Source organism: Sphaeramia orbicularis, chromosome 6 (assembly GCF_902148855.1).
Source record: "Sphaeramia orbicularis chromosome 6, fSphaOr1.1, whole genome shotgun sequence".
In the NCBI taxonomy this organism is placed as follows: Eukaryota; Metazoa; Chordata; class Actinopteri; order Kurtiformes; family Apogonidae; genus Sphaeramia; species Sphaeramia orbicularis.
The window spans coordinates 19,730,416-19,750,237 of record NC_043962.1 but is presented as its reverse complement, the minus strand read 5'-3'; the positions used below and the strand labels follow the sequence as shown (position 1 = coordinate 19,750,237).

Sequence of the window (19,822 nt, the reverse complement as noted above, 5' to 3'; positions counted from 1 at the left end):
CACTGGGACCATGTCAGACCTGGAAGACGGGACAGAGCCAGCTGGCTGTCTATATGGTTGGAACAAAGCCAGATGTGGCTGCGTGTGAGAATCAGCTTTAAGCAGTCCAAGCCAGGCTGGGCTGATGCAAGTGGGACCTGCTGGGGTGCCAAGTGTGTGGCCTTTTGTTTACATACAAATGCACTAAAGGCTCATACAGACTGTGCAATTTCAGCAATCTTCTAAGTTTATCGGCAGCCACAGTGAGGCAGGGATGTAGTAAGTTTGGGTATGGCACTTATGCAAAATGCACAATGACAAAATCTATAGAATTGCAGGCTATGTTGCAAGTAAAAAATACAATAATTAAATGTCATCAGTGCATGTGGTCACAATAGAAGCTCATAATGCCCCTTTACAATAGTCATATTCACGTAAATGGAAAAAAGTCAAATGAAAGAATGAGACTGGATTCAGTCGTGACCTGGGAAAACAAGGCAACCAGGAGAAACCTTACGGTTAACAGTTTTAGCTATGTAAACACATCTATTGTGTTGATCAATATGTATTATTGATTAAGTAGACATAGGTTGTAGCAGCAGGCACACTGTGATATGAACAAACTAAATTTCTGATACTACCAAAATTTTGTCCTTGACTGTCTTTGGTCTTGGAATTTTCTTTTTATTTGCCACAAGATATCACTAACATTGTCTTAGCCTTCCCCTCATTTTCTTATCCTTCTCCATCCTGAGTTAAACACACACAGACTTTGACTTTGACAATCTCCTTTGCTTGTTAGTTTAATACAATAAAGGATCGTCTCAACATCATTGAAAGAAAGGTGACACGGAAGCCAATCTGATTTTGATTGCAGCTTGTAAATCAGAACATGCACACAGTTTCCTCATAAACAATACGTAATGCACCTGCATGTTTACAACCAAGCAGCAACATTCTGTAAAAGAGTTCAGCTGTGAGGCAACATATGCATCTCAACGGTGGCTGATGACTGAACACTGTGGATGTTCTCGTCGGCAATCACAACAGGGCTTGGTGCCGCATGACGGTGCTAAAATTCCAATAAACGTATCTATTAAAATACTCATCTGAAGCAGCCCGGACATATCTACCTTCCACTCAGCTCTAAATGCCACTGCAGCATTTAGAGGCCCAAAGCTGAAAAAGTCAAGGAATAAAAAAAGAAACGTATCAGCCAATTTTACTTATCGCGCTGCACCTTGAATCACATATAAGGGCTATGCAAATTAGATTCTTTCTCTCGCTCTACTTCAATTTGCTGCAGGAATTGAAAGACCTTGTTACACCATGACAAGGGCTTTTTTATATAGCCTCTGTGGCAGAAAAGGGAATAATAAGCTGTGGAGGTAGAACAGAAAGAGAAATAGATACAAAAAAAAAATAAAAGAAAATGAGCCTGTGTCTAATTAAGGCGGTGCAGGCTACAGGCTGACCGACGTGTGATCTCATGGGAGAGAGTGTGTTGATGGCGAGGGCTATTCTGTCTGTCTGCTTGAGACATGAGCTGTTAGAGGCTGGGAGGAAGATGTCTGTTTATCCTGACTGGACAGAAGGGGGGTCATTAAGCAACGGATAATAGATGACAACGTGTCAGATAAATGACTTTAATTAATGGTGCTAAAGCAAAGAGCAGCCCAATGGGAGGCAGAGGGTAAGAGCCCATTACAGACTCTTAGGAATTTAGGTCTCTCATGTAATCAATGAATGGCTGCCAAAGATTAACAAATCATGGCATACATATTTTCTTAAGTACCATTTTTATGGGGTTATTTGTCAAAGTTACAATCTCGGCCTCGGAAAATGCACATGCTGCTTCTATCGTCTATCAAAGACTGTATAAAAGCCATCTAGCCGAACCCACTGGTGGTTCGAAGAGCTAGGTGAGATGGCCAAAAATTTAATTTTGGCCAAAACAATGGAGCTGGAGAAGCATGATATTTTAGTGTCATGGCAAAACAGCAAACTTTATGAAACATTTGTGTAATAAAATCATTAGCCTCAAATACAGGAGGGCTGTCTGTCAGATAAAAAATGTTTTATTCAATAAACAGAAGCTGTGAGAGTCAGATTCAGCCGGTGACAAATCTGTCAACCCCACCTGTCAATGGACTCTATGCACAGCCCCATTACTTCCTGAACTTCAGGTGGGTTCTTTATTTCCTGTCTTTCGTTATTGGACACACTGATTAATCTAGGTGTGTCTACTACTTCTTGTTGTGATACTGATTAATTAGGCACACCTGGATCAATCAGTGAGTCCAATAATGAAAGACAGGAAATAAAGGACCCACCTGAAGTTCAGGAAGTGGTGGGGCTGTGCACTGAGTCCATTGAAGTCTCACATTGTAGACATCAAAACCTCTGTTAACTCTAAAATCTTATCAATGGACCACCAGTACACGTATTAACCCAAAAAAGGGAATAAGACAAGGATGACGTGATTATGATGTAGAGAACAATTAACAAATAGAGAGAAGTTAAATGTAACTCTATGGAAGCAACTGATGTTATACTTCATACTTTTTTTGTTGTACTGTGTGCGAGGATTACTGTGTAAACCAAAATTAAACCATTCATTCATTCATTCATTCAACATACTTCTGCATTTGCTTCACTTTCAAGCTGCAGTTGTAATATGAACTTCATGCTTTTTTAAACTAAAAATGGTATAGAACAAAAACTGCTCTGCCACCTAAACTACTCAGAGAAACTTTGGCAAAAAATTGTCTAATGACTAAAGCCCATTAAAGAAAAAAAATGAATAGGATCAGAAGGTAAAAGGCATTTTATGCTTTACATTGTTAAAGTATCATTTCAAGCACTTATCAGGCACTTGTATCACTTTTAAAAGTGCTGCTCAGAAATGTACAACAAAAACCTCAAGCGATACTGAACCATACACATTGATTATTATAGATCAACTGGGGGGGGGGGGGGGGGGGGGGGTGTTAGCGACTACAGCTGTACATCACAACGGTATAAATCACTCGGCACATAACCCCACTCACGGACCTCAATCCATGAGCAAGGGGGCATACTGTCAACCCCCACTCACAAATTTGGTTGCTTTTGGGGGGCAGCAGGTAGTCAATGATAGGAGCTCACCTTCACTTTCTCACAGCTTTATCTACAAGAGCTATATAACCATACAGGTCCATCAAGTTACTTTTGGAATTAGGCAACTCCCCCCCGGTCCCACAAATTTTTTCGGGCATGGGGGGGGGGGGGGGGGGGGGGGGTACCAGTAGGCTCATGATGCCGTTAGTGGGGCGTGGTTCAAAAAAGGTAGAGAAACCCTGTTACAGAATATAAACTAATGGGCAGACATATGCATAACAAATCATCTATTTTCTCTCAAGCGAAAAATGAGGAAACAGCAGCCTGGTGTGAAGTTATGAGTGAGGGTTGGGAAATTTTGTCTGTTTAATATGTAATGTGCAGGTAGATTTCATACACCTTTGTGCTGCAAACACATGCCAAGAAAAACAGCTTGAGCAAGATGATATCCAGGCACATCCTGAGTGTTATGAGCAGCCAGGTTTTTCCACAACAACCACAGTACATTCAGCTCCCATTTTACAGCTGGAGAACACACAGCAAAGAATCATGCTTCAATGGTGTAACCACAACATACATGTACATCCACGAATACAATAAGATATTGATTCCACATGAAGTAAGATGGGTAAAGAAAGCTGATTATGAATGCGGTTTAGACATGGTGACTGATTGGGTTCAGGCTCACCAAGATTTGTTCAAAACAGGTTTAATATTAGAAACTGATGGTAACAATCCATCATGTCAGTGCTGCTTGAAAGATTGTAAACAAACGCAAAGTGAGGGTGAGCAAAAAGGTTTGAGGCCTGAAGGGAAATGGTTAAAATGACTGACTCCAGTGTTAGAATGGACAACTAATAAAAATTACAATGAATACATAAAGAAGCTCATTTATATCTAGTTTCAGGTTTTACAATAAAGACAAATACCTTTACCTAAAATTGGCTCCATTTTACAACTTCTCTAACCATATTCCATGTGCAATAACAGGCGGCAACCATGTTTGTTTTGGTACAAGAACTAGGGACAATTGACAGTCATTGTGAGACTTGTTTGTCCCCTGACAGAATGTCCACCTGTGACTGACCAGAAAAGTGTCGTGTGTGGACTGCCTCAGTTGTTAGGTTTGATCTCCTCTCTTACTGACAGTCTCCTCAGGTCAGTGGAAACAGCGTGTGTGTGTGTGTGTGGAATGTGTCTTGTTTTATAATCTCTGAGCTTGTCTTCAGGTGTGTGTCTAGCTGAGGTATTTACTTACTAGTGGACTCGGAACCCCTAGTTTCCATCCTTAGAGCAGAGATGTCCTGAACACCTGCCCGTCTATAGTACTATTTACATAACCAACCATCATGCATTAACACACAGTCATACTTATCCTTCGGAAAGAGCCCAAAATACGGACTGTGCAAAGGAAGCAAGGATGAAAAAAGCAAACAAGTCATTACACTTGTCGCTATATGAAAGATCAACATGTGCTCTGGGGCAAACTGCGTGTTTCAGGGCTTTGTGTATCCTTATGAAGTGTAATTCTGTAGCCAGCTGTCCTTGTGCAACCCCTAACATTTACTCCCTCCTAACCCAAATGAACATGACACGCCCAGTAAGCTGCTGATCTCAGTTCTGTCAAACCGTTTCTCTTCCTTTTGGGCTGCACTGTTCCAGCTTTGTAGCACTGTCACACACATTTTCACATGGAAATGCAGAAGTCACTAAAACAACATCAATATAAGGCCTGCTGTACTAAATGTCACAGTTCACCTGCTACAGTACACACAAGAGTATGCTATACCGTTAATAAATACTGCCACTACAAACAGAAAATACATCCACTTCACACCTTAAGGGACATGCCCTAATTCTCTCTTTTGCTCAAAAAGTAGTTATTGCTTCTGGCAACAGTGGGTAAAAATGTTCATGAATTTGTGTCAAAGTTAGAAAGTAGACTGACGCCTGAGAGAGAACAAGTTCACAGATGTACCAAGCAAACCTATAAGATACTCAGAACCTGGGCCTGTAACGTCTGAGTCGAAGACACATGCAAACCATTTATTTAATTGAAAGCTAAAGCAGTTATCTAGCTATTTGAGGCAATGCATAATTAATGCATTAAATGTCGGCTAACAGGTAGGAGCTCAGCTTACCTTTCACCTGAGCCGCAGGAGACACCACATCCAGAGGCTTTTGTTGGAGCAGCCTGCTTCACCTGCAAAGATACAAAAGTTAGAGTTAGGTTTCACTTAAGCACACAAAGTACACAAACTGCCTCACTCCCCACGTCTCTCCTTCCCATGCTCCTCCTGGTCACACCACTGTGCTTAGGAGGGCGGAGCTCCACCCCAACCCTTCCAGTCCTAAGGGCTAATGTCTCTTTGGGCCAAATGCCCACTTTGTTTGTCACCTGTACATGCATCGCTGTCATTTACAGTTATTTTCCACTCACACTGGAGCAATGCAACTACAAATGTTCTGTTTTGGAGTCAGTTCAATGAAACTGGGTCACTGAAAGTAACCGATAACGCTCCAACTGCTTTTCTCAAGGAGAGAAACAGGATTCTGTTCAAACTGTGTGTTTACTGAGTCAACAGAATCACACAGGAGCACACACATACACACACACTGTCACACTCATGAAGCCGGACTGCATTTAACCTCGACAAACACACGCCCTGGTTGGATGTAAATACAGGAAGACTGGAAGCAAGAAAAGGGGGGAATGTGACTGCTGCTCATGGTGCAATGAGCTTCTTATTTCTCAGTTTAAAATTGTGACTCTTATTCTAATTGGTTGTAACTAGACATGTTGTATTGTTTGCAGCTAAAAAAAAAATAACTATTTTCAACACTCCATTTTTAGAATTATTTTTGTCTTCCTGTAATATACAGCATAATCCTGCCTGTGCAAAGAACAATGCATTCTCAAACAGCTGGGATGTGTGATAAGCCACAAATCCAAAACCCAAAACGACACACAGACATTCACACATGCAGCCTCATGCACAAAGCTGTACACATATCCCAATACTCAACAAGTCCATTAATATTGTCCCTAAAAGAAGCAACTATACTAGTGAAAATACCAGAATCATTTAACAAGGATGGTTTTAGGTCATTACAACTTCACAGGTAGAATTCCTTTCAATCCTACTCATACTCACAGACTTAGCCCAGATATAAAAAGAAAGTGACCTCATAAGCAATGTTATGATCTTATGGCAAACCAATATGTGTAGGATGGGCTGGGCAGTAGACCTGGAAACTGTGCCTTTAAATCTAACTGCTGAGCTAAAGAGCAAGCCATAACACTTGAGTGCAATCTAACCTAAATAAGAAGTGAACTGAGAGAGAATCCCTGAGCAGACAGCACTAGAGGAACAAAGACGAAAGGTGGGGGAGGTTACGCAGCGGAAATGGGAGAAAAAACAGAAAGCACCTTGAGAAAAACCAAATGACAGCGAGGGAAAAGGGCAGCCATTTAACACATGACATATAAAGCCGGCATCAATAATAGTTGGTTCTTCATGCATATCCGTATTGCATAAGCAGTTCTCTACAGGCTTTTCCAATGTATAGTAATGTTTAAACATTGAACTTAGTGAATTTGGAGACTTTCCCAGCATAGACCCAACTGACTGACTCATAGGAAGGGTCCAGGCCAGATCCTTCCCACTGATTTATAGCTGTGTCTCTGACTCAATTAAGGGAAACAATAGGAAGGATGTGAATAATAACGTTGGGCCAGAAACAGGTGTTACATCAGAATATACAGTAGTTGTTTGAAAACGGAATAAAAGCTTTAAATATTACCACAGTGAAACCTTGCTATGTTGTGCAAAGATCTCTGCTTCTTTCTCCATCCACTGTTAACTTTATTCAGACATGAAATTAATTTTGTTTAATGAAGTCTTACAAGGATTTATATGTAAGATTCCCACATGCTTTTGTCTGTACAAGAGGAAAATTAACACCAAGCCTTGTACAGTACCACTGCTGTAGAAGAGTAGAAGAAAGGCACTTTAAAACTAGGAAAGACCACGATTATTTTCATGGAAAACCAACCTGAGTTCTCTACATAGAACTGAACAACTGGATCCCAGCATGAAACAACTCCAAAATTGCCTTAATGGAATCACACAGACGTGCAAATTTTGTATAATGAACCCTTAAAACTAGACCGTGTTTCTGTATCTGACATGGTCTTAACCACTGACTGGCATACAGGGGTTGTTTGTTCACTTAAACTGTGGCACAAAGAAAAACAGACTAAGACCTTAATCATTTTCTCTGCATGAACACAAGCCATACAAACCTGAGACAGGGACATAAAGTGAGCACTTACTGCTTATAATGGTTGTAGATTAGACTTTACAGGCATGGCACTGGGGCTAAAGGCACTTAACATTAAGTGCACTCAAATGCCTTAGACTAATTATTGCTTGTCATATGCTTGTATAGCTTAGGGCCTGCTGTCCGTGTCATTTTGTGTAACTCTGGGTGGCACAAGAAAACTAGTTTGCCTTGTACAACAGCAAAATAAAGGGTGAAATTATGTCTGACATTCTTGACAATCTTCATGCACCTTACCTCACTGTGCAAAGCAGTTTTACATTGAACAATCTTAATTTTTTTGTATATATATATTAGTGCTGCCAAACGATATATTTTTTAATCAGATTAATCACAGAGTTGCTGTGGATTAATTTCGATTAATCATGATTAAATATCATTCATTTTTAATCTATATTAATTGTGTTTCATTTTGCATGAACTGACTCAAGAAAGGAATATATATGCACTTAACGCATTTGTCGCAAGCTGGGTGACGTATTAGCCGAAGTGCTAGCAGAATCCCCGACTAATTAATGCTTCGCATTAATGGGGTATTTTAAGCTTTAAGTGCTTCGGTGAAACGAAAAGTCCTTCCTGCAGAGTGTGCATGATACTTTATGTCGGTTGACTGTTTCGTCTTGGGTTTTTTTTGTACTCATATTTCCATCCAGAGGGCCAATGTGCTGTTTAGCATAGGGCTACACGATTAGTCGATTTTAAATCGAAATTGGATTTTTTAATTTGGACGATTTTTAAAAAAAGGGAAATCGTAAAATCGATTTCATCTTTCCCATGCCTCCAGGCCGTGCGCCCGCGGGCTACCATAGGGTCTTCCTGTGACAGCGGTCTGTCACAGAAGTCCATGTAATGACCACGGACGTTAAATCTGTTAATGAACCCGCAGTACTTATAGCAATATAAGCCGTGGCTTCACGCAGGGATCCCGCAATTGAAATATAGCGGCATGGGGATCACTCATCTTCTGTTGTCCCAGATCCGTACCGTACTGTCTTCTTCCGAACCGTGTCCGGGTCTCGGGGTCAGCAGCCTCAGCAGAGGAGCCCAGACAGCCCTGTGCCCACACACATCCACCAGCTCCAGGATAGAATCCCTCCAGTGTGTCCTGGGTCGGTCTGTTCCATGCAAGGATCCCTCAGTTTAAATAGAACCACATGGGGATCACTCATATTAACGTGGTCCACGCACGCACGACTGATGCCTGTCACTGACTTACACTGGTATCACTTCTGTGGGCCCAGATACCCCAAAAAGGGAAAAAAAAAAAAAAAAAAAAAACTTTTTTTTTTTTTTTTAAATAATTAATTTAGTCCTCTTACTTGCTAAATTTTTCATTCACAAATGTAAGTTATTTAACACAAAACCAAATATTATTTATGTTTTGTAAGATGTTGAACTTTATTTAAAGCTGTTGGATAAATGTGGAAACAAAAAGGCTATAAAAAACATAAGTATTTGCTCTGATTTGGACATTTTATTATAGAGTATTCCCCCTGACAAACTTACGTTATTTTCTTGTTGTATACATTGTTTGTGTACTCTACTTCATTTTAAAGATTTAATGAAGAGAAAAAACAAAACAAAACTGTGGGTTCATCACGTGATCCCATCACAGCTTTGAGGTCGGAGCAGTGGCTTGCATTGTGGGCTGCTCACAAAAACGACATGCTGACTTCTGTTGCCTTTTCTAGTTATACCCAAAAATCGAAATAGAAATCGAAAATAGAGTTTTTAGAGGAAAAAAAAATCGGGATTTTTTTTTTTTGCCAAAATCGTGCAGCCCTAGTTTAGCGTCTTTCACCTTTATGGGTTGGTTCTGCTGCCTGTCACTACTGGATCAACTGCCCATTTGTGCATGTGCAATGGTAACTCTACTTGGACAAACTGCCTGAAATGCATTGCCAGAGATGTTCAGAGTCCTTCTGCACTGCAGATGGGTTAACTGCATTAACATTTTTAATCAAATTAATCACGATGATGGATTAATCCATGTTAACGCGTTAATTTTGACAGCTCTAATGTACTGTATGGTCATTGTTACTGTCCCGTCTATTTATCATTGTCTATTTATAGTATGTTGGACTTGCACTGCAGTTTATTGGATTATACTTTATTTTATTTTTTCATTCATTCATTGATTTTCTGAACCTGCTTTATCTTCACTAGGGTCATGGGGGTCGCTTGGAGCCTATCCTAGCTACTTACGGGCGAAGGCAGGGTACACCCTGGACATCTTGCCAGTTCATTGCAGGGCTGAATTTTATTTTTTTATTGTGACTATTCATTTTATTGTAACAATACAGTTTTATTCTATTCTAAATTCCACAATCACTGTTTTTTTCATTCTTTTTTCTGAATGTCGGACAGAGCCAAACCACATGATTATCATTACAAACCTTATCATTTGTTGTTAATCTTTACTCAGTTTTATTAGTGTCAATGAGGTTTATTTTGTTGGTGGTAGCAAATACAGATATTTGGTGTCTGCTACATTACGCATGTATGTCATTGGACCAAAGAGAAAAAAACAACATCTCTGACTCTGAACTACAGGAGTCAGAGTTTTTCCCACTCAGTTGCTCAACCTTATGTTCAAAGGGCGTGACATGAATCCAGCATTAGTCTAATTGTTGTCTCCAGCAGTCCTCTCCGTGGCTCGCTGCTGACAGCACTGCCTTTTCCTAACAGTACGGCTGTGTCACATGACCACACATTGTATCTCCATTTAACAAGGCTGGCTTCAAGCACAGGTGTGCATTTGTTTTCTGTCACTTTTTATAATGAGAAAATGTCTTCAGACAGCACACAGCTTTTATTTTACCCAGGAGTGAGTGAATATATTGTAGACAATAAAAAATAATAGCATATATTGCTTTTAGTATATATTTATTTTTAAACTGGGTAAAACAAAGAGATAAGAAAACAATGGTATCACACCCCGATAAGAACATGTCTAATTTTGCTTTATATAATGAACATGTGCCTCAAATATCAAATATATATACTGTATCGCTCATGTAAGTACTTTATATAGGTCAGTCTTTTTATTGCACTAGATCATGGTCTACGTGTTAAAAAGAATACTGTTTGACAACCCAAACCCACACTTCGGGTAAGTTATTATTGTTGCTGCTCAAGTTTATGACAGACTACAACCCCTGTTCCTGCTATATTCAATATAATCTGAGGGTCTTGGGTGTCCCCATTTGAAAGGCTAAAAGTAACAATGGTTTGTCCAGGTCGCTGTAGCTTGTTGCAGTCGTTTTTGTTTAGCACAATGGTTGTGTAGAAACATTTTTTTACGCTTAAATAGGGGACACTTGCAAAGAAAAGTATCCATAATAATGCGACACTGTAAAATCATCTCAAAAGAAAGAAATCTAATTGACAGTAAAGTAAGTAAAATTCACAGGCTGCACCAGACTGTTACAATGGTAGAGAAAAAACCCAGGCTGCAAGCAGGTTCCATAAAAAAAAATAAAAATAAAAAAATAAAAATTATTTACATAAGGCTGGGATGATCAAGTTGTTCACTGATTGTTTAAAATTTCTTGCAAGAATGATTACACAGTGAGAGGACGGCATCTTACAACAAATGCCACTGTATTTAGTTCTCAGTCACTGTCACTGTCTTCCTTCTCTGAGTTTAACATGACATTATTACATCAATATCACTGAACTAAGTCTCCATCCCTAACACTAGGATCCACCCAGGTTTGGAGAGACTGATCTGTGGTCAGCTCTGTTGAAGAGAAAATTCACAGACCCATTCTGATTGACTGCCAACTTGTTTCACACTATTAATCTGGAAGGGGTAGATAAGGTTCCTTATTTTCCACTGGACTTCTCACTACTTGACAATCTGCATGTGTTGACTGCAGTAGCAGGTGTTTACTGATACATGCGTCATGGTGGAGGACAGGTCTCACATTTGAATGTCTGCTCCAAGGTTGGATATATATGGGTGTCGAAGAAAAACAGGAAACACTATTTTTCAAAGCTTTCTTGTACCTAGTGTACACTACCATAAAGCATGCCAAATAAGCTGTCCAGGTAGCTGTGTAGAAGAACACACTGATCACGACATAAAAATGTAATGTCAAAACCCTCATGAAAAATCATTTAAAGAACTTTGTAGCATTTAAAGGAGAAAAACATGTTTGGTACCATAGTGGGAGTGAAATGAGAAGATCGATTTCAATTTCATCTCTGTTCATTCAGTTTACAGATCAGACTTGTGGTTACCTCAGTACAAAGGAGAGGAAGCAGCAGGGAAACGCTGCAAACACTGGAAGGAGGTCGAATGGGGGAGTGAATGCTGCAGGAGAGATTATCAGACTTTCTAAAGCCATCTTTTTAGGTGCATCCATGGTGCAGCTACACAAGCAGGTGTGTTCATTGGTTGGCTATCATTACACTTAAAACAGTTGACAGAATTGAGAAACATTCACTAAGAAGCAAGAACAAAGAGAAACAATTTTGGTGGCGTAAGATCCCTGTGATCTATCCATTCTTATGAACACTAAGGAATACCACAAAGAATTTATGTTTGAAATCACTTCCTTATTTACTACTTTCTATGTAATAGACATTCATTTGTTGACTGAATAATGAGCAGCAAACAGAGATTGCGGACACTTGTCCATTTGTGTCACAGCTGACAGCTGTGGAATAGCACAATGGTAATTTTCTTGTCATAAAATGCAAAACAAACAGCGCAGCACAGTGGTTAGCACTATTGCCTCACGGCAAGAGGGCTCTGGGTCATCACATGGAGCCTCTCTGTGCGGAGTTTAACGTTCTCCTGGTGTTTGTGTGGGTTCTCTCCACCAGATGCTCTGGCTTCCTCCCACAATCCAAGGGCATGCGCCTAAATAGGTTAAATGGTCACTCTCACTTGCCCCTAGGTGTGAACGTGAGAATGAATGGTAGCTTATCTCTATATCCATCGACATAGCCAGGGTATACCTCATCTTCACCCCATGCTGGGATCAGCTCCAGCCCCCCAACCCTCTCTACAGCCAAAGATTAATGGTCAAGGTTACTGTGACCTTTTGTCTGTCCATTCTTACTAATGCAATCTCATACATGGCTTGAGGGAATTTCTTCAGATTTGATACAAACATTGACTTTGGCTAAAAAATGAACTGATTACATTTTAGCAGCCAAAAGGTCCAAGGTCAAATGGTACTGTATTCTCACATAACCATTATGGCCATAGGTGCATGAGCAATTATGATGCAGTGACAGAGGATACATCTGATTGAACTCATCAATAATTTATTTTTCCAATGTAATATCATGAAATTGCATAAATATACATATCACTTTTAACTGGTGTTAATTGGCGTGTTATCTGTATGCATTATAAGCTTTCCACATGTATGTTCACGCTGTGTCAAATACCATGCACTGAGGGTTAGGGTTACGTTTACAGTTAGGGATTCGGGTTATGTGAATCGGAGATCTTGGCGTAAATTGACATGCAATCAAATGGCGTTGAATAACACGTGAAAGGATGAAAATGTGTACATATAGCACGTCAAATGCCATAAGAACTGATATGACATACAACACTATTTCATGAGATCAGTCTCTTTTTTCCTAACATCAGATTTTACCCAGGGGTAGAGTTAAACATGCAAAGTTTTTAAGTGAAGTGTCACTTTAAGACTGCTTTCCATGTTATGGAAACTGTCCATGCTCTGAAAGCTGAGGTCCCTGCTAAAGGTTAAGGCAATGCTTGCTTTCTGGGAGGTTGCTGGCAAAGAGAGCTCATGTCACAAGTTTCATTTTAGTGTGACACAGTCTAGTCTAACACAGATTGTGTAGGCTATAATTATCATTATATTAAAATTAACTGATTTGTTGTTTTCAGTGCTATGACAAAAAAAAAAAAAAAAAAAAATCAACAAGATGCCAAAAAACTGAGCCAATTCGATATAGACTGCAACATGCTGACCATCCAAAGAGGGCTTTAACAGACTGATGTTAAAACCATGACGTAATCAAGCCTCTCTGTGACACCTCTTTCGTAATAGAACACTCCCTGCTCCAGAACTGTTCAAACTATGTCAAACCCCTGCGACAACCCTGTTGTAAACTCAACACAGACGGTGGAGCTTATCCCTCAAAACTGAAGATTATCAGCTTGTGACATGGGGTGTCCACAGTGCCAATCATTTCCCTGGGACTGGAAAAAAAATCTCAGTGCAAGGCCGGCCGCTAAGAAATGGCTTTAACACAGATTTAGATCGTGACAAGAACATATGTCCAGATGTCTCTCAGATGTCATTTGTAAACCTGCTAACACGTACACACAAAACACGCATTTCATGTTTACAAAGAGGTATCACATAAACACAAAGATATTTTTCCTTATGTTTTTGAAGACTGCTATTCTGTGTTGTTATAACTACTTGAAGAGTTTCCACAAAAGTAGATACTTTGGGTTCTGAATTATGTCATCATTGTATCAGCGGCAGCTCTATACATTATCCCAGATATGAGTGAGAGGTGGATATTGATTGCAGAGGCGCTGGCTACCATGAGAACACTCTGGATTCTGTGAAAGAAATGGCAGCAGATTTATGGAGGTAAACCTGTTCCATAAATACAAACACAAGCTCCCCAGCAGCCTTAGAACAAACATCAGGGGTCAAGAGGTGAGTCACTGGTCCTAAATTTGTCTGTGTCTGTAGGTGTGATGGCAATATTAAATAAGACAGCCAAAATGTAAAGAAAATGGGAGTAAGACATGCAAGAATTACACTATACACAAAAGGACACTGTAATAAAAGAATCCTGTGTTTTATAGTAAAATGGCATACCTAAGTCATAAAGTTGAAGACTCATAAAGCTAGCTTTGTCCTTGTCTCCCTTCTGTAATAAAAAGAGAGGCAGTTTCCTATGATAAATGTAGTAATAAACAAGTTTTGGTGATATCAAATATGTCTGTCATTAGTTACACAGCCTGTTGAACTGTATGTTTTCCTCTGTTGCACACGAGTTTGGAGAAAATGACATTCTGTCGGAAAACAAGCTGTTATAGACATGAAAGTGAACTAACAGATTACACTCACAGACAAGTAACTTAGATCAGAAACTTGGAATCTTGGCAAAATAGAGGCTGCTAAAAGTGCGTCTGCTCTCTGGGGGCTGAGAGACAGATTCAATATGGAGCAGTATTAGCCTAGATCCCCCCACTAGATGTCGGGGAAAGCATTTAAATCTTAGGGGACCTGGAACAGCACTGAGCCACTTATCAAATCCTGGAGTAATTCGCTTCCTCTGCAAAGACCAGTCAGATTTAGACAAAAAGGTCAATATATGTCATATACGTCTGCTACAGCTGCAGAATTCTCCATCTTTCCAAAATGTGAAAACAATTTTTTGTTTGCTCGCTTTAAAATAACAAACAATTTTGGCATTGCTCAAGTGAAGAGTCTGCAGTTGTGTGCCCTCTGCAAAGGTCAGATCTTCAGTCTGAGGCTGGACATTGTATCTTTCAAATAGTCCTTACAGCACAGCATGAAAGTTGGGACATCTGTTGCTGTGGCTTCCTGCTAGAAAAAGCAGTGATAAATAAAAACAGCACAAACCACCCACAGAAAATGACTCAAACAGCTCTTCACATTCTCTCAAATCTTCTCTTTAATTCATTCACTACTGCTCTCTCCTCATTTGTCATTCACTGCCGAGCAAAGCCACAGTTCTAGTTGATAGGCTTAGGGGCCAACACCATTAAATATCCCCCCACTGATTAGTGCAAGGTAGACTGTCACGTGGCATGACCAGACTTTTGAGTGTTAGCACCGGAAATCTCCTATCAGTACAAAGCTGAGCTAGAAAATGGAATGAAAAAGGGAATAGAGGGTGTTCTGAGGCGCATTTACAGACGCATAAGCTGGTTCAAAGCCATGAGGAGGCACAGTTCAGTCTGTTGTTATTGATCTCATGCCCTAATTTCCAATTAATGACCTTGAAACAGCTGATATGGAACTTGCAATCTGACATTTTGCGGTCATTCAATATCGGATCCATTTTAGTCCTATTGCAGTATGGAAAAAAAAAAGACAATGCTCACTCTATTAGGCATCTGTGCAGACAGATCACACAGAAAACGAGTATTAAATCTTGTAAAAGTAAGAGACGATATGTTAAGTAACTTCTTCCCAGTGAGCTGCAACAAATCTGTTACCAGACATTTCACTCCCAGTACTCTGATAATCATTTCCTCTTGTGCTCAGATTGCCATCTCTGGAGATGTTTTTCCCACATTTTGAGCGACACATTACAGTAACCCTTCTAACTATTAACTAAAGTGCACTTAGAGTATGCGTTACTCTCATCTCTAGCAAAAGCGAACTCTACATAACACCACACAATTAAAGATGATGAGCTCTTGTATCCTTATCTGGGCATCGACAGAGATGGATGGTAGAAAGTGGTGCTGTAGAATTTAGTCATTATCTTACCATGATCAAATACTACCACAAGTAATACACCTATGAGGCCAATGTCAAAGGGTCTTATTGAACAGTGGAAATTATACTTACAATAACAGACTGATTTTTTTTCCTTTTGAAGGTGCCACGTGGAAAAAAACCCCACTCATTTAAATTTACTTTATGCAAGAGTTATCATCAAGATATTTTTTTTCAAATGCTGTTTATGAGTGCATTTTCTTATCTTTAACCCACAGGGAGGAAAACAGGAAATGATCTAAGAGATATGACACAAGGACATTTTGCACCCATGCGTGCAGGATTTGCAAACGCAAAATAAACAAGCCGAGACAAGGTTGCATATACAAATATTTTACTATTTCTGTTGGCTATTACACGTCCTTTTTATATATGACACGCATAGAAACGCTGACATGTCTGCAACAAGCTAGCTACTACTGACCCCAGGACAGTCAGGTTTATATCATGACGGTTTTATCTTGAGTAAAAGCATGGATCATAATGTATTTCATCATTAATTGTAGGTTGACATTTAGACTCAGACACTAGCTCTTAATCGTGTCGAGGATGCCCTACCCGCAGCGCATGCATTTAAAAATTAAAAGTCCACAATGCCTTTTAGCTCGTTGCATTTATCGTACTGCATTCAACACATTTTGCAGCCTTATACGTCAAATACAATATCGACACGTAGTAAGCTTATTTGTAAGCGACAGGAATGTGTTATATGTGATGGTTATTTGACTGTTCTGCCACATGTGCTCTTACGTATGTAGGTTATCATTATAAATTCCGCTGACTGGTCCATTTGATCGTTGTGAAGATGACAGGAAGGAGGTAAAACTAATAAATGTGAGTGAATCCTATCCAGGTGTTTGCCCTTGCAGGTCATATCCACCCTAGACATCGTGTAGATTCGTGGTTGCCATGCAAACAAGTGACAGCCAAACCGCAGCCGCATGGGGCATCGTCGGCACCGCTAACTTGCTAATGTGTATTTATGGCTTTACTATGTGTTGCTAGCTAGTAACGTTAGCCACTACCCAGCCTGGCAGTTAACCACACATAGCTTTACTATCACTACTAGCCAAATTCACACAAATACTGCGACGCCAGGATGCTAAAAGTATCATTTGACTCCTGAAAAATGCTAACCCACATCAGCGTTAGAAGCTAGCGCAAGTTAGCACAGAAAACATACGAGATTTGTTAAAGTAACGTCAGCTAAAAATAGCAAGTTACCTTTTCTCGTTGTGTTGGTGCGGTGTAGTAAAACAGCAGTGACATGGAAACTTACTCTGCGTCGATCAAACACTTGTTATCCAGCTTAAATCCCAGTCTGGCGTCATAGCACAGGACGGTGAGAGGCTGCGGGGCTGTGGGGAGCAGCAGGCGGGCTGTGGCGGACGGCTGGACGCGGCAGGAGGAGAAGTTGCTCCCTTTCAACATGGAGAGTGTGGAGTAGACTGGATCCTCCTGCTGCGGTTCATCCCACCGCTGCTCCGCGGGGAGCTGGGGCGACCCCTGTGGCCGCAGTCGGGAACTGCACCTTCAACTGCTGTCAGTAGTACTGACTGGTACTGTCACAACATGTGGGCCATGGGTGTTTTTAGCCCATTTTTGGGGGTACTAAAGCACCCCTAAATTGATTCCCAGCACCCCTAAAATATTTGAAGTTTGCTGAAATTTTTGTTTTTTCTTGTTTTACTTTATGTCCATTCTTAACATGCTAGAAAAATGTCAAAACCATATACAGTACATGGTTGAAACGTAATATTTTAACAACAAAAATACAGCATAGAGACACTTAACCCTTTCATGCATAGTGGTCACTACAGTGGACAGTTGTTCTCCAGCTTTTCTCTTGTATATTCATGGGTTTTGTTGTTTTAGTTCCATATCAGCCAACACAGTGGATGCTCATGCATCATCCCATACGCTGACATTCCTGTAACTTTCCTGTTCTTTTAACTAAATCAATTACTAATTGTTATTAGACTGTAATTTACAGTTGTTGTTGTTGTTGTTTTTTTTTAATTTTTTTTTTCTTTTGCACATTATCTGAGAGAGTAATAACGAGTATTATAGTATGTTCAAATGTGAGAAAACATCAGATTAGCAACATTAACCTCCTGAGACCCAGGAAAGTGAAATTTGTTGCTTTTTTCCATTAAACAGTTGTCTTGATTGGAAACTACATAATACAACTTTTTTTTTCTTTTGTTTGTTTTTTTTCCCCGAGACATTTTTAAAAATTATTTTTATTTATTTATTTTTTTTAATGGGATGTCCTTTACAATGGACAGCATTTTTTAAGTAAAATTATCAAACTTTTGTCCTCTACAGAGGACAAAAATTTATTGCTTGGTCTCAGGAGGTTAAAAATGCTTTTATTTAATAGTTTTCACACAGTATGTCAGTAAATGCATGTTTCTGAGCTTCAAAAATTAAACAAACGGTGTCCAGCTGAGTGGACATTTTTGTAACTCCATGAAAAATAGGTTCATAAAAAAAAAAAAAAAAAAAAAGAAAGAAAAATCAATTGCATTGTTTTTTTCATGCCTAAAGAGGAATAAAAACACTCAGGAAAAAAATCTTGATTAAGGTTCTCATAATTCGTGCATGAAAGGGTTAAGATATACTCTGGTCTACAGTTTTTTTTAGAAATTATCTGTCTCAGAGATTAAATGTGCTAAATGTTACGTGTTTTTATCAGATTAATTGGAAAACGAATGACAAAAGTACTGGTTTGCTGATGTTTTGATGGTATGTGATAAAGTTTTTGGAGGTACTGAAGCACCCCTAAATTGATTCCCAGCACCCCTAAAATATTTGAAGGTTGCTGAATTTTTCTTTTTTCTTGTTTACTTTATGTCCATTCTTAACATGCTAGAAAATGCCAAAACCATATACAGTACATGGTTGAAATGTAATATTTTAACAACAAAAATACAGCATGGAGACACTTAACATATACTCTGGTCTACAATTTTTTAGAAATTATCTGCCTCAGAGATGAAAAGTGCTAAATGTTAGGTATTTTTATCTGATTAATTGTAAAACGAATGACAAAAGTACTGGTTTGCTGATGTTTTGACGGTAAGTGTTATTTCATATATATATATTGGTTTATGTACATTTATAAACAGATTTATAAATGTTCCACTGATGGAACCTGCAAAGTCCATGTATTGTCATGTGCAGACAGTGTTTTGAAGTAGATCTGGTAGCTCTGACACTAATTTTCCCGTTCTATTGTAGATATATACATTGAGGAGCTGCTGTATCAAAATGGAGGATTGTCTTCCACCAGAAATTAGACTTAGGGTGTATTTCTTTTATAATTCCAATCCATTCCTCTTTTACTGTGGCTCAGTATTTAAATAACTTTTGTCAGATTTGATGGTTTAGTCACAGAGTTTCTCATATGCAAAAAATGTTATGCTTTTCTTTCACAAATGTGGGAACGATGGTCTGAAATTGCGTTAAAATGTACAAAACAGTGCAACTTCTCTTGCCTGGCCAGTGCTCCGGATGGGCCCCTAAATCTCTGATCCTAGAATCGCCCCTGATGTGGGCAGTGTCAATGTTATACAAACATAAGTAAAAGTAAAGTTAACTAACCTTAGCTCGTACTTGAACATCACAGACAGAAAATATAGGTCAGCGGCAATGGATTATGTCAGGGATGTTAAACTCATTTTGGTTCAGGGGCCATATTTAGCCCAATTTGATCTCAAACAGGCCAGACCAGTAAAATAATTACTTAATAACCTATAAATAATGACAAATTCAAGTTTTTCATTTTGTTTAAGTACAAAAAAACCCCAATTAAATTATGAAAATATTTACATTTTACAAAAAAGATGTGAATAACCTGAAAAAAACAGAAATTTCATTTGAAAAATTACTGCAATTTTAACAATATTATG

At 39.2% G+C, this 19,822-nt stretch overlaps 1 protein-coding gene across 2 annotated transcripts in view; it reads right to left on the bottom strand.

Moving 5' to 3' along the window:
* osbpl5 (oxysterol binding protein-like 5) overlaps positions 1 to 17,357 on the bottom strand; it is a 46,454-nt gene extending 29,097 nt beyond the window's left edge. For both annotated transcript variants that reach the window (XM_030136505.1, XM_030136506.1), the window contains exons 1-2: positions 17,188 to 17,357; positions 5,220 to 5,281 (exon numbers count right to left, since the gene is read on the bottom strand). The gene's annotated coding sequence lies outside the window, so the exon portion shown is untranslated. The remainder of the gene's footprint in view (positions 1 to 5,219; positions 5,282 to 17,187) is intronic.
* Positions 17,358 to 19,822: the final 2,465 nt, after the last annotated feature.